At 40.3% G+C, this 16,213-nt stretch overlaps 1 protein-coding gene across 2 annotated transcripts in view; it reads right to left on the bottom strand.

Annotated features, from left to right (window-relative positions):
* The window catches only part of ZC3H3 (zinc finger CCCH-type containing 3), a 298,560-nt gene that overhangs the window by 101,631 nt on the left and 180,716 nt on the right, over positions 1-16,213 (bottom strand). The window lies entirely within an intron of this gene.

Raw genomic sequence — 16,213 nt, 5'->3', positions numbered from 1 at the left:
AGACATCGGGCGCCATGAGTGAATGTAGAACTAAGAAGTGTTACACTATAAGATTCAAGTCCAAATATGTGTTCATTCCAATGATACATTGGTGGCAAAGACAACGCGTTTCGGCTGTAGCTCCACCCTCCTTCAATAGGACTGCCATGTTGCATAAAAGATATAAAATATATATATATATATATATATATATATATATATATATATATATATATATATATATATATATATATATATATATATATATATATATATATATATATATATATATATAATAAATAAATAAAAGGAATATAACTTGCGGCTCAGGGGGACGGAGAACAAAATTGAACACAAGGAAGGAGAACAGGAAATAAAAATGTAGAAGAAAGAAATCAGCAACATTAATAATCCAAAAATGATGAGAATGAAAATGAAGGTCATTTAAAATTGATAACAATCATATTTATATTTTCATCCATTTCCAATGATCTTCATTTTTATTGTCCTCATTTTTGGATTACCAATTTATTACATTTACAAAAGGAAATAAAAATGTAGAAGTAATAAATCAGTAATATTAGTAATCCAAAAATGAGGATAATAAAAATGAAGATCAATGAAAACATAAATCAATCATATTTATATTTTCAATGATCTTCATATATAAATGATTGTTATCAATTTTCAATGATCTTCATTTTTATTATGCTCATTTTTGGATTACTAATATTACTTATTTTTAATTTTTTACACTTTTATTTCCTGTTGTAAAAAAAAAAAAATAGTAATCCAAAAATGAGGATAATAAAAATGAAGATCATTGAAAATTGATAACAATCATATTAATATTATATTAGCAATTTTCAATGATCTTTATTTTTATTATCCTCATTTTTGGATTACTAATATTACTGATTTATTTATTTTACAACAGGAAATAAAAGTGTAAAAAGTAAAAAATCTGTAATATTATTAATCCAAAAATTAGGATAATAAAAATGAAGATCATTGAAAATTGCCAATATAAATATAATATAAATATGATGGTTATCAATTTTCAATGATCTTAATTTTTATTATCCTCATTTTTGGATTACTAATATTACTGATTTATTACTTTTACATTTTTATTTCCTGTTGTAAAAGTAAAGTAATAAATCGTTAATATTAGTAAGCAAAAAATAAGGATAATAAAAATGAAGATCATTGAAAATTGATGATAATATAAATGATTGTTATCAATTTTCAATGATCTTCATTTTTATTATCCTTATTTTTGGATTACTAACATTACTTATTTTTAATTTTTTACACTTGTATATCCTGTTGTAAAAGTAATAAATTAGTAATCCAAAAACGAGGATAATAAAAAAATTAAGATCATTTTAAATTGATAACCATCATATTTATATTGGCAATTTTCAACGATCTTAATATTACTGATTAATTACTTATACATTTTTATTTCCTGTTGTAAAAGTAATAAATCAGTAATATTAGTAATCCAAAAATAAGCATAATAAAAATGAAGATCATTGAAAATTGAGATCAATCATATTTATATTCTCATCAATTTCCATTGATCTTCATTTTTATTATCCTCATTTTTGGATTACCAATGTATTACTTTTACAAAAGGAAATAAAAATGTAGAAGTAATGAATCAGTAATATTAGTAATCCAAAAATGAGGATAATAAAAATGAAGATCAATAAAAACATAAATCAATCAGATTTATATTTTCAATGATCTTCATATATAAATGATTGTTATCAATTTTCAATGATCTTCATTTTTATTTTCCTCATTTTTGGATTACTAATATTACTTATTTTTAATTTTTTACACTTTTATTTCCTGTTGTAAAAAAGAAAAATTAGTAATCCAAAAATGAGGATAATAAAAATGAAGATCATTGAAAATTGATAACAATCATATTAATATTATATTTATATTAGTAATTTTCAATGATCTTCCTTTTTATTATCCTCATTTTTGGATTACTAATATTACCGATTTATTTCTTTTACAACAGGAAATAAGTGTAAAAAAGTAAATAAGTGTAAAAAAAAAAAAAAAATCTGTAATATTATTAATCCAAAAATGAGGATAATAAAAATGAAGATCATTGAAAATGTATAACAATCATATTTATATTATATTTTTACTATCATCATCATCAATTTTCAATGATCTTCATTTTTATTATCCTCATTTTTGGATTACTAATATTACTGATTTATTACTTTTACAACAGGAAATAAAAATGTAAAAGTAAAAAATCTGTAATATTAGTAATCAAAAAATTAGGATAATAAAAATGAAGATCATTGAAAATTGCCAATATAAATATAATATAAATATGATGGTTATCAATTTTCAATGATCTTAATTTTTATTATCCTCATTTTTGGATTACTAATTTATTACTTTTACAACAGGAAATAAAAGTGTAAAAAATTCAAAATAAGTAATGTTAGTAATCCAAAAATGAAGATAATAAAAATGAAGATCATTGAAAATTGATAACAATCATTTATATTGTCATCAATTTTCAATGATCTTCATTTTTATTATAGTTATTTTTTGCTTACTAATATTAATGATTTATTACTTTACTTTTACAACAGGAAATAAAAATGTAGAAGTAATAAATCAGTAATATTAGTAATCCAAAAATGAGGATAATAAGAATGAAGATCAATAAAAACATAAATCAATCATATTTATATTTTCAATGATCTTCATATATAAATGATTGTTATCAATTTTCAATGATCTTCATTTTTATTTTCCTCATTTTTGGATTACTAATATTACTTATTTTTAATTTTTTACACTTTTATTTTCCTGTTGTAAAAAAAAAATTAGTAATTAAAAAATGAGGATAATAAAAATGAAGATCATTGAAAATTGATAACAATCATATTAATATTATATTTATATTAGCAATTTTCAATGATATTCATTTTTATTATCCTCATTTTTGGATTACTAATATTACCGATTTATTTCTTTCACAACAGGAAATAAGTGTAAAAAAAGTAAATAAGTGTAAAAAATCTGTAATATTAGTAATCCAAAAATGAGGATAATAAAAATGAAGATCATTGAAAATTTATAACAATCATATTTATATTATATTTATACTATCATCATCATCATCAATTTTCAATGATCTTAATTTTTATTATCCTCATTTTTGGATTACTAATATTACTGATTAATTTTACATTTTTATTATCCTCATTTTTGGATTACTAATATTACTGATTTATTTATTTATTTTACAACAGGATATAAAAGTGTAAAAAATAAAAAATCTGTAATATTATTAATCCAAAAATTAGGATAATAAAAATGAAGATCATTGAAAATTGCCAATATAAATATAATATAAATATGATGGTTATCAATTTTCAATGATCTTTATTTTTATTATCCTCATTTTTGGATTACTAATTTATTACTTTTACAAAAGGAAATACAAATGTAGAAGTAATAAATCAGTAATATTAGTAATCCAAAAATGAGGATAATAAAAATGAAGATCATTGGAAATTGATGAGAATATAAATATGATTGATCTCAATTTTCAATGATCTTCATTTTTATTATCCTCATCTTTGAATTACTAATATTACTGATTTATTTATTAACAGGAAATAAAAGTGTAAAAAAATAAAAAATCTGTAATATTAGTAATCAAAAAACGAGGATAATAAAAATGAAGATCATTGAAAATTTATAACAATCATATTTATATTATATTTATACTATCATCATCAATTTTCAATGATATTCATTTTTATTATCCTAATTTTTGGATTACTAATATTACTTATTTTAAATCGTTTACACTTTTATTTCCTGTTGTAAAAGTAATAAATTAGTAATCTAAAAATGAGGATAATAAAAATTAAGATCATTGAAAATTGCTTATATAAATATAATATAAATATGATTGTTATCAATTTTCAATGATCCTCATTTTTGGATTACTAATTTATTACTTTTACAACTTGAAATAAAAATGTAAAAGTAATAAATATGTAATATTAGTAATCCAAAAATGAGGATAATAAAAATGAAGATCATTGAAAATGTATAACAATCATTTATATTATCATCAATTTTCAAAGATCTTCATTTTTATTATCCTCATTTTTGGATTACTAATATTACTGATTATTACTTTTAAATTTGTATTTCCTGTTGTAAAAGTAATAAATCAGTAATATTAGTAATCCAAAAATGAGGATAATAAAAATCTAAAATAAAATAAAAAAAATTTTAATCTAAAAATAAGGATAATAAAAATGAATGAAAAATGAAGATCATTGAAAATTGATAACAATCATATTTATATTATATTCTCATCAATTTTCAATGATCTTCATTTTTATTATCCTTATTTTTAGATTACTAATATTACCGATACATTACTTTTACAACAGGAAATAAAAATGTAAAAGTAATAAATCAGTAATATTAGTAATCCAAAAATGAGGATAATAAAATTAAGATCATTGAAAATTGAGAACAATCATATTTATATTCTCATCAATTTTCAATGATCTTTATTTTTATTATCCTCATTTTTGGATTACTAATATTACTGATTTATTACTTTTACATTTTTATTTCCTTTTGTAAAAGTAAAGTAATAAATCATTAATATTAGTAATCAAAAAATGAGGATAATAAAAATAAAGATATTTGAAAATTTATGATAATATAAATGATTGTTATCAATTTTCAATGATCTTTATTTTTATTATCCTCATTTTTGGATTACTAATATTACTGATTACTTTTACAACAGGAAATAAAAATGTATGATAATTATTGGCATGGCAAGCTGACCAAGATTGCACGTGTGTGAGATCGTCAGGTGTATGCTGGGTAGCCAGCATGCACGGAATCCAGGAAGGAGGACACTGTGGCTTCAGATGCCCACCCCACTGGAGATGGCCGCGCTGTGCAGGAACTTCACAAAGTAAGAAAACAATTCTGTACAAATAGAAAACTGGGCGTAGTTTACAGCATACCTTTGTTACATTGCACGATGCACGAGTATTCTAGGGGTATTTTTATCTTAAAAGTCAAATTTTGGTCGCAACTCCGCTTTAAGTAGTCACTATCAGTGAAGCTTTCAGGTGAATGTTTGTTTAGATGACAATGCCAGATTCACAACCAGTGAATATTTAGTGAAAAGTCACAGTCATTGCACATTGCACTGCCCAAAAATGAAAAGGTTTTACAAACCACCATGAACATAGCACAGCCGTCGCTGTACAGAGCGGACAGGGAAATACTGTGTTTCCCCCGAAAATAAGACCTAGCGTTATTTTCCAGGGGGTTGCAATATAAGCCCTATCCCGAAAATAAGACCTAGTTTAACACTTAACCCCCGGACCACATTGCTGGTCAAAGACCAGAGCACTTTTTGCGATTCGGCACTGCGTCGCTTTAACTGACAATTGCGCAGTCGTGCGACGTGGCTCCCAAACAAAAATGGCGTCCTTTTTTTCCCCACAAATAGAGCTTTCTTTTGGTGGTATTTGATCACCTCTGCGGTTTTTAGCTTTTGCGCTATAAACAAAAATAGAGTGACAATTTTGAAAAAAAATGAATATGTTTTACTATAATAAATATCCCCCAAAAATATATAAAAAAAAAAAATTTCCTCAATTTAGGCCGATACGTATTCTTCTACATATTTTTCGTAAAAAAAAAATCACAATAAGCGTTTATTGATTGGTTTGCGCAAAAGTTATAGCGTTTACAAAATAGGGGATATTTTTATGGCATTTTTATTAATATTTTTTTTTACTAGTAATGGTGGTGATCAGCGATTTTTTTTCGGTACTGCGACATTATGGCGGACACTTCGGACACATTTTTGGGACCATTGGCATTTTTTTAGCGATCAGGGCTATAAAAATGCATTGAATACTATAAAAATGCCACTGGCAGGGAAGGGGTTAACACTAGGGGGCGAGGAAGGGGTTAAGTATGTTCTCTGGGTGTGTTCTAACTGTAGGGGGCGGGGCCTCACTAGGGGAAATTACTGATCGCTGTTCATACATTGTATGAACAGAAGATCAGCATTTCTCCCCTGACAGGACCGGGAGCTGTGTGTTTACACACACAGCTCCCAGTCCTCGCTCTGTAACGAGCGATCGCGGGTGCCCGGCGGTGATCGCGACCGCCGGGCATGCGCGCGGGAGTCAGGAGCGAGCGGGGGGTGTGCGCCTCCGGTGGCGCACACGCGCCCCTAGTGCCCACTTCCCCTGCCGACGTAAAGCTACGGGCTCTCGCGCAGGGGAGCCGACCTGCCGCCATAGAACTGCGGCGGCTGGTCGGCAAACAGTTAAAATGCTTGTAAAATCCTATAATCCACACTATTACAGTAGTATATAATGTACAATGTATGTGTTTTTTTGTAATAGAATTGCGGGGAAGAGAGCTCCAGCAGGTCACAGAAGCGCAGAGCGGCGCTATAATGAAGGTATTTGGCACAATTACAGAAACACACACAATGTACATTTATATAATACTGTAATATAGTAGATTATAGGATTTTACAAGCATTTTAACTCGGTTCACACTGGGGATTCCTGACAGGCAGGGAGATGGTGGGGGAGAGAAGACAGCACATTACATGGTAAGACCTACCCCGAAAATAAGCCCTTCTGTGTCTTTTGTTGCCAAAATTAATACAAGACTGGGGCTTATTTTCGGAGAAACACGGTAATGCATGGAGGATCCGACTTCTTACCTCTTCTCCCATGCAGCCAGCGAGTTGAGAAGCGGGGTGAGGGTCCGAATATTACTTCTCACTAGGCTTCTAGTAATTTGGGGGGCCCTCAAGCAGCTTGCATAGTGAGCCTATAGGGCGGATCGGCCCTGATAACACCTAACAATAAGGCAGATCAGGAGACGGAGGGAAGGAAGGAGTCCTGTACTCCTCGTCCTGTCATCCAGTCGCCACCTATCAGGAAGACGAGTGTCGGGGAGGACAGAGGAGAGGAAGGGGGTTTAGTGTTGTGAGAAAAGCCGGACACAGAGAGGATGGAAGGACAGATCTCCCCGCAGTTCCCGGTAATAGGAGTCATCAACCAGAATATAAATCCCATTTCTAACACACGTGAAACCCACTCACAAATTATCCCTCTGTGAGAAACTGCGCGTCCCCACAGTGTACACTGAACAGATGTGACAGCGCAAGGAATATACCGCCATATACACTGAATACATGAGGAGGGAGAGAGAGAGAGAGAGAGGGGGCGAGAGAAGGTGGGGGGAGGGAGAGAGAAGTGGGAGAAGGGAGTGAGAAGTGAGGGGGGGGGGAGAGGTGTGGGAGGAAGAGAGAAGGTGGGGGGAGGAAGAGAGAAGGTGGGGGGGAGAGAGAAGGTGGGGGGGAGAGAAAGAGAGAAGGTGGGGGAGAGAGAGGGGGGGAGGAGGTGGGGGGAGAGAGAGGGCAGGTGGGGGGGGGCGAGAGAGGCGAGGAGGTGAGAGAGGGCAAGTAGGGGGAGGAGAGAGAGATGGTGGGGGGGAGAGAGGGAAGGTGGGGGGGGGGGGAAGAGAGATAGGGCAAGGGTGGTGGAAGGTGGTGAAAAAGAGAGAAGGTGGGGGGAAGAGAGAGAAGGTGTGGGGAAGAGAGAGAAGGTGTGGGGAGAGATGGAGAGATGGAGAGAGGGAAAGTGGAGGGGAGAGTGAGAGGGAAAGTGGGGGGAGGGGGAGAGAGAGGTGGGGAAGGTGGAGAGAGAGCGAGAGGGAAGGTTGGGGGGGGAGGGACAGAGAGGGAAGGTTGGGGGGAGGGACAGAGAGGGAAGGTTGGGGGGAGGGACAGAGAGGGAAGGTTGGGGGGAGGGACAGAGAGGGAAGGTTGCGGGGGAGGGACAGAGAGGGAAGGTTGGGGGGAGGGACAGAGAGGAAAGGTTGGGGGGAGGGACAGAGAGGAAAGGTTGGGGGGAGGGACAGAGAGGGAAGGTTGGGGGGAGGGACAGAGAGGGAAGGTTGGGGGGAGGGACAGAGAGGAAAGGTTGGGGGGAGGGACAGAGAGGGAAGGTTGGGGGGGAGGGACAGAGAGGGAAGGTTGGGGAGAGGGACAGAGAGAAAAGGTTGGGGGAGGGACAGAGAGGGAAGGTTGGGGGAGGGACAGAGAGAAAAGGTTGGGGGAGGGACAGAGAGGGAAGGTTGGGGGGAGGGACAGAGAGGGAAGGTTGGGGGGAGAGAGCAAGAATGGGAGGGAGGGAAAGAGAGAATGAAGGACAGGGGGAAGAGAGAGGGGAGAGAAGGAAAGTGGAGTGTGAAGAGGGAAGGTAGGGGAGAGAGAGAGAATGGGAGGGGGGAGAGAGAATGGGAGGGGGGAGAGAGAGAGAGAATGAAGGACAGGGTAGAAAGAAAGAAATAGAGTGAGAGGGACAGAGAGGGAAGGTTGGGGGGGGAGGGACAGAGAGGGAAGGTTGGGGGGGGAGGGACAGAGAGGGAAGGTTGGGGGGAGGGACAGAGAGGGAAGGTTGGGGGGAGGGACAGAGAGGGAAGGTTGGGGGGAGGGACAGAGAGGGAAGGTTGGGGGGAGGGACAGAGAGGGAAGGTTGGGGGGAGGGACAGAGAGGGAAGGTTGGGGGGAGGGACAGAGAGGGAAGGTTGGGGGGAGGGACAGAGAGGGAAGGTTGGGGGGAGGGACAGAGAGGGAAGGTTGGGGGGAGGGACAGAGAGGGAAGGTTGGGGGGAGAGAGCAAGAATGGGAGGGAGGGAAAGAGAGAATGAAGGACAGGGGGAAGAGAGAGGGGAGAGAAGGAAAGTGGAGTGTGAAGAGGGAAGGTAGGGGAGAGAGAGAGAATGGGAGGGGGGAGAGAGAATGGGAGGGGGGAGAGAGAGAGAGAGAATGAAGGACAGGGTAGAAAGAAAGAAATAGAGTGAGAGGGACAGAGAGGGAAGGTTGGGGGGAGGGACAGAGAGGGAAGGTTGGGGGGGAGGGACAGAGAGGGAAGGTTGGGGGGAGGGACAGAGAGGGAAGGTTGGGGGGAGGGACAGAGAGGGAAGGTTGGGGGGGAGGGACAGAGAGGGAAGGTTGGGGGGAGGGACAGAGAGGGAAGGTTGGGGGGAGGGACAGAGAGGGAAGGTTGGGGGGAGGGACAGAGAGGGAAGGTTGGGGGGAGGGACAGAGAGGGAAGGTTGGGGGGAGGGACAGAGAGGGAAGGTTGGGGGGAGGGACAGAGAGGGAAGGTTGGGGGAAGGGACAGAGAGGGAAGGTTGGGGGGGAGGGAAAGAGAGAATGAAGGACAGGGGGAAGAGAGAGGGGAGAGAAGGAAAGTGGAGGGTGAAGAGGGAAGGTAGGAGAGAGAGAGAGAATGGGAGGGGGGAGAGAGAGAGAATGAAGGACAGGGTAGAAGGAAAGAAATAGAGTGAGGGAGAGTAAGGTGGTAGGGTGGGGATAGAATGGAGGGAGTGTGTGAAAGGGAAAGTGGGTGTAGCCGTACATGTTTGGTATGTATTTACTCTGTATAACATCATCTTTTTTTTATTTTCACAAAACAATTGGGTATTATATTGTCTTTTTAAGTAATAAAATTCATTAAAGTGTATTTTTTCCAAACTATTTCCATTTGAAAAAACACTGCACAAATATAATGCGATATAAAAATAACACTCACCATTTGATTCTCTAGGGCCTCTGCGTTAAAAACGATATATAATATTTGGGGGTTCTAAGTAGTTTTCTAGCAGAAAATAAATATATTTTTACATGTAGGAGAGGAATGTCAGAATTGGCCTGGACTGGTTACACACATAGGGCCGGATTCATAAAGAAGATAAGACGGTGTATCTCCTGATATGCCGTCGTATCTCTGAGTCCGGGCGTCGTATCTATGAGCCTGGTTCATAGAATCAGGGGGGTAGATTCAGGTACATTTGCCCTTTTTTTACGTAGGCGCAGGGCACCGTTTTTGCCCTGCGCCCCTGCAAATTTTCTGCGCTACCCGCGATTCACGGAGCAGTAGCTCCGTAAATTGCGTGGGCGCTCCGGCAAAATGCCCGGCGTAAGCGCGCGCAATTTAAATGATCCTGTAGGGGGCGGGAATCATTTAAATTAGGCGCGTTCCCGCGCCGAGCGTAGTGCGCATGCTCCGTCAGGAAACTTTCCCGATGTGCATTGTGGTAAATGACGTCGCAAGGACGTCATTTGCTTCAAAGTGAACGTGAATGGCGTCCAGCGCCATTCACGATTCACTTACGCAAACGACGTGAATTTCAAATTTCGCGACGCGGGAACGACGGGTATACTTTAGCATTGGCTGCCCCTGCTTTTAGCATGTGCAGCCTTACGCAAAACCCGTGGTACGCAAACAACGTAAACTGCGTACACAGGGCTCGCGTAACGTTGTGAATTGGCGTTGGTATGCAATTTGCATACTATACGCTGACCACAACAGGAACGCCACCTAGCGGCCAACGTAAGAATGCAGCCTAAGATATGCGGGCATAAGAGCCTTATGCCACGCATATCTTAGGCTGTAGTCGGCGTAACGAGCTCTCTGAATCAGGAGAACTCGTTACGCCGGGGCAAGTAAGCAATTGCGCTGCGTAACTATGGTTACGCAGGCGCAATTGCTCTCTGAATCTGGGCCAGGTTACGCATAGATATGCCTAAGATCCGACAGGTGCAAGTGACTTACACCGTCGGATCTTAAGCTGCAATTCCAGGCCGGCCGCTAGGTGGCGCTTCCATATCTTTTACGCGTCGGATATGCAAATGAGCATTTACGCCGATTCAGAAACGAACGACCGCCCGGATCTAAAGATCCGCTAACCTATCTGAATCTAGCCCATAGTGATGAATCCGCCAGGTGTCCTGCCACGGCTGCACACACTATAAAGGAAGACAATGCCGTCCCTGCAGAATAGAAGGGAACATCTTCCTGGACTGTGGCAGAAACCACAAGACGCAAATAGGTGACATGTGAAGGGTTAATGTCCGCCCCACTATAACAGAAATCGCACTGTTGCTCGCAGTTCCGACAGACTCTTCATTGTTTCCTGGTAATGCCGCTCACAGAACTATACATTTTGTGCATACATCATTAATTTTAAATTATAATAAAACATCGGAATGAGTTGGAGGCGCAGGGCACAGTGTGCGCTATAATGGGATTCAGGCTGGGAAGATCTGGAAATGCTGACGTCTCGGTCTTCATCAGAATATGGGAAGAGCTCCGCCCAAAAGTCATGTTATTTTTGGGCAGAAAGTCGTAGAATGACGAGGATTAGTGCTGCAGATTATCTGGGGTTCTGTAGCCCCCAGATATCTCCTTCGCGTTGTCTCCATCTCTCCTTTGCTACAGGCAATGAAAGACAACTGCCAACAAATTGCATTTTTCACTTACCTGTAAAATTATTTTCTTGGGGTACATTACAGGGCCTTAGTTTTAGGCAATGGGTTATGTGGCCGCCTTCAGGTGATTGGACATTTGCAAGCAAAACTGTAAGGATAGCCGTGTAACCCTTCACACTCCCAGCAAACCTCAGTTTTGTAAAGAATGAGGGAGAGGGGGAAGAAATCTTTGTCCTGTAATGCAGGACTCGACAAAATCCGGGCGCCCGGTTGCAATTGCGACAAGAAATTGTGACCTGGAGCCCAGGGAGGCTTAGGCCTGCAGAAGGCCGCAAAGCCCGCGGCCTCAATTACCGGCCGGCGCGATCGTGGCGGCGGCCCGCGCCCACTGGTAATTGAGACTGAGGCTTAGTGGCCTTTACAGAAGGAAGCTTAGGCCTGCAGAAGGCCGCAAAGCCGCGGCCTCAATTACCGGCTGGCGCGGTGGTGGCCCGCGCCCACTGGTAATTGAGGCTGCGGGTTAGCGGCCTTTACAGAAGGAAGCTTAGGCCTGCAGAAGGCCGCAAAGCCATGGCCTCAATTACCGGCCGGCCGGTAATTGAGGCCATGGCTTTGCGGCCTTCTGCAGGCCTAAGCTTCCTTCTGTGATCTGGCGCCATCTGGCAGTGGCCGTTGCCATTACAAGTAGTTACATTACAAGTAGCAAAACAGCAGTTCTAATGTGTTTTTCACTGCCCTCTAATTAGAACCCCCAAACATTATATATATTTTTTTATTCGAACACCCTAGAAAATAAAAATGGCGGTCGTTGCAATACTTTCTGTCACACCTTATTTGCACAGCGGTCTTACAAGCGCACTTTTTTGGGAAAAAAATATACTTTTTTTAATTAAAAAATAAGAAAACAGTAAAGTTAGCCCAATTTTTTTAATATTGTGAAAGATAAGGATACGCCGCGTAAATTGATACCCAACATGTCACGCTTCAATATTGCGTCCGCTCGTGGAATGGCCACAAACTTTTACGCTTTAAAATCTCCATAGGCGACGTTTAAAAAATTCTATAGGTTGCATGTTTTGAGTTACAGAGGAGGTCTAGGGCTAGAATTATTGCTCTCGCTCTACCGATCGCGGGCGATACCTCACATGTGTGGTTTGAATACCGGTTACATATGCGGGCGCTGCTCACGTATGCGTTCGCTTCTGCGCATGAGCTTGGCAAACCCTGCTGTAATGTCCTCCCAGAAAAGGTATAACAGGTAACCTAATTACCCGACTTCCAGGCCCTATTAGACCCCAGATGTCTCCTTCCAAAGAATCTGGAGGACTTCTTTAGACCAACTGTAGATGTTGTTATTGAGTGGCTGTGTAGCAACTCAATCAAATCACTTCTACATAAAAGAGCATTGGTTGCTAAAAAATGTGATAACAGGATGATGCCTGTAGTTGCAGGCAGCGGCGGTGCATCCATAAAAGGGCGCAGGAGCGCCACCCCCCCTCCCCCTCTCCTGCACCACTCTAATTCCCATAGATAGATTCATGCATTGCATGAATCTATCTATGGTCGCTGCTGACACCCCCTATTCAGGTGTCCTGCCCCTTTTGGGGGCGCCTGAATTACAGCGGTCGGGGTGTTTTTTGGAAGCACCTGATTAGAGCCGTCGGCTCTAATAAGCATCCAAAAATGTGAGAAGCAGTCGCAACCCTGTGTGTTCACTTCTCAGTCAGCTGTATGTTAGCAAAACTAAGGAATTCGCTTTGCCAATATTGAACCCTCTTTCAGCCAATCAGGTGTGCCGGGTCTGTGTTACCTGTCACCCGATTGGCTGAAACGACAGGTGCCCCAATCAAAGCAGAGGCCGAGAGGAGGAGCGGGTGGGAGAAGACATCGGGTCGGGGATTTTATAGAGGACACCGGACACCTCTGTCACCCGCTGCCCATCCGAGACAAGGTAAGTGCCGGGCAGATGGGGGGCACAGTGGCAACATTTGGGGCACAGTGGCAATGTTTGATGGGCACAGTGGCTGCATTTAATGGGCAAAGTGGCTGCGTTTGATGAGCACAGTGAGGCTGCAACTGATGGGTGTTTTTTTTTCTGAATTTTTCAGTTTTTTGCACCCCCCACCCCACCCCAAAAGATTTTGAGCACCAGCCGCAACTGGTTGCAGGCATCATCATGGTATAACCACTTCCCGACCTCCTCATTTACATTTACGTCGGCAGAATGGCACGGACAGGCACATCAACGTATCTGTACGTGCCTGCCTAGACGTGGGTGGGGGGGTCCGATCGGGACCCCCCCCGGTACATGCGGAGGTCGGGTCCGCTCGGGGAGCGATCCGGGACGACGGCGCGGCCATTTGTTTATAGCCGCTCCGTCGCGATCACTCCCCGGAGCTGAAGAACGGGGAGAGCCGTATGTAAACACGGCTTCCCCGTGCTTCACTGTGGCGGCGCATCGATCGAGTGATCCCTTTTATAGGGGAGACTCGATCGATGATGTCAATCCTACAGCCACACCCCCCTACACTAGTAAACACATACACAGTGATCCCTAAATGTTACAGCGCCCCCTGTGTTTAACTCCCAAACTGCAACTGTCATTTTCACAATAAACAATGCAATTTAAATGCATTTTTTGCTGTGAATATGACAATGGTCCCAAAAATGTGTCAAAATTGTCCGAAGTGTCCGCCATAATGTCGCAGTCATGAAAAAAATCGCTGATCGCCGCCATTACAAGTAAAAAAAATAAAAAAATAAAAATGCAAAAAAAACTATCCCCTATTTTGTAAACGCTATAAATTTTGCGCAAACCAACCGATAAACGATTATTGCGATTTTTTTTACCAAAAATAGGTAGAAGAATACGTATCGGCCTAAACTGAGGGAAAAAAAAAAATTTATATATGTTTTTGGGGGATATTTATTACAGCAAAAAGTAAAAAACATTGCATTTTTTTTCAAAATTGTCGCTCTATTTTTGTTTATAGCGCAAAAAATAAAAACCGCAGAGGTGATCAAATACCACCAAAAGAAAGCTCTATTTGTGGGGAAAAAAGGACGCCAACTTCGTTTGGGAGCCACGTCGCATGACCGCGCAATTGTCTGTTAAAGCGACGCAGTCCCGAACTGTAAAAACCCCTTGGGTCTTTAGCCAGCATATTGGTCCGGGGCTTAAGTGGTTAAAGGGGTCGTAAAGGTTTTTTCACCTTAATGCATTCTATGCATTAAAGTGAAAGACAGTGCAGGCACTTATACCTGCTCAGCTTTGCAGACCCACTTTTTCATTAAAGGGGTCCACTTTATCTGGTAAGCGCATTCCCTGTCAAAAGCACATCGGGTGAAGTCTCAGTAGATGGTGGTGGCTGCAGTATCACTAAAGACTCATTGCATGATTATTGATTCAACCTGGGAAGGCGATCACCTATGGACTGTTGTGTTGTTTTTTGTTTTTCTTGTGTTAATTGAGGTGTTATTCCTGTGACACTTAACCGTTTTTTCACACGCATTGGTTTTATTTATTTGTAATCAAGACACCAGTTTGTTGCATATAAATATTTCACTGTTTTTTGATTGTGTACGCACTGCACATCTCTTGCTAGAGATTTAATCTATGTTGATTTCTTTGTCCACTGGAGTGTTTAAAGTAATTTATTTAATCTCATCCATACCTTTTGGGATTGCCCCACCGAGGGTGTCCTAACCAATAGGAATTATTTACACTAGCGCCCTCTTCCACGCTTTTGATTCATTTGCACAATATTATTATATATTCTGTCACAGAGGAGCTGCTTGTCACCATAAGTAGCCAATATAACTTCACATTGTGAATAATTATTTTTTACTTATTTACCTTGGCGCGGAAACACACCCCACATTTATTATAATGAGCTAGATTCACCATTGCTTTATGTCGGCGTATCTATAGATACGCCGCGCAAGTAGAAAGATGCGCCGTCGTATCTATGCGTGCCATTCTGGGAGCTAGATACGCCTGAATTATAGCTTCCTCCGACCAACGTAAGTGTTACTACCCTGTCGGATCTTGGGTGCATATTTACGCTGGCCGCTAGAGGTGCTTCTGTAGATTTACGCGTAGAATATGTAAATGACCTAGATACGCCGATTCACGAACGTACTTGCGCCCGCTACGCCGTTTACGTAAGGCTTACGTCCGGCGTAACGTTACCCCTGCTATATGAGACGCAACCAATGTTAAAGGTATGGACGTCGGAACAGCCGTCGAAATTTACGTTGTTTACGTAAGTGGTACGTGAATGGGGCTGTGCGTAGGTTACGTTTACGTCGAAAGCATTGAGCCAACGTATCTTAGGGAGTATATGCGACGTGACTCCGCGCATGCGCCGTTCGGGAAGACATTTACATGGGGTCACGGCTAATTTGTATACAACACGCCCACTACCTTCCACATTTAAATGAGGCGGGCTTACCCCTGCCTATTTACACTACGCCGGCGCAACGTACGGCGCCAGATCTTTGTGAATACTGGTCTGGGCGCCCTATTTTACGTCAGCGTAGCGCATATGAGATGCGCTACGCCGGCCAAAATATACGCCGAGCTACGTGAATATAGCTTATATAGCTAGATTCAGAAAGAGTTAGGCCGGCGTATCAGTAGATACGCCGACCTAACTCGGAATCTGCGCCATCCTAAGTTTAAGTGTATTCTCAAACTGAGATACATTTAAACCTATCTAAGATACGACGGCTTGCGCCATCGTATCTTAGGGTGCAATATTTAGACTGGCCGCTAGGTGGCACTTCCGTTGAGTTTGGCGTAGAATATGTAAATGCATAGATACGCCTATTCACGAACGTACGTGCGCCCGTCGCAGTAAAGATATGCCGTTTACGTAAGGC

Source organism: Rana temporaria, chromosome 5, assembly GCF_905171775.1.
Source record: "Rana temporaria chromosome 5, aRanTem1.1, whole genome shotgun sequence".
In the NCBI taxonomy this organism is placed as follows: domain Eukaryota; kingdom Metazoa; phylum Chordata; class Amphibia; order Anura; family Ranidae; genus Rana; species Rana temporaria.
Note: the sequence above shows the minus strand (reverse complement) of the source record. Positions and strands in the feature narration are given on the sequence as shown.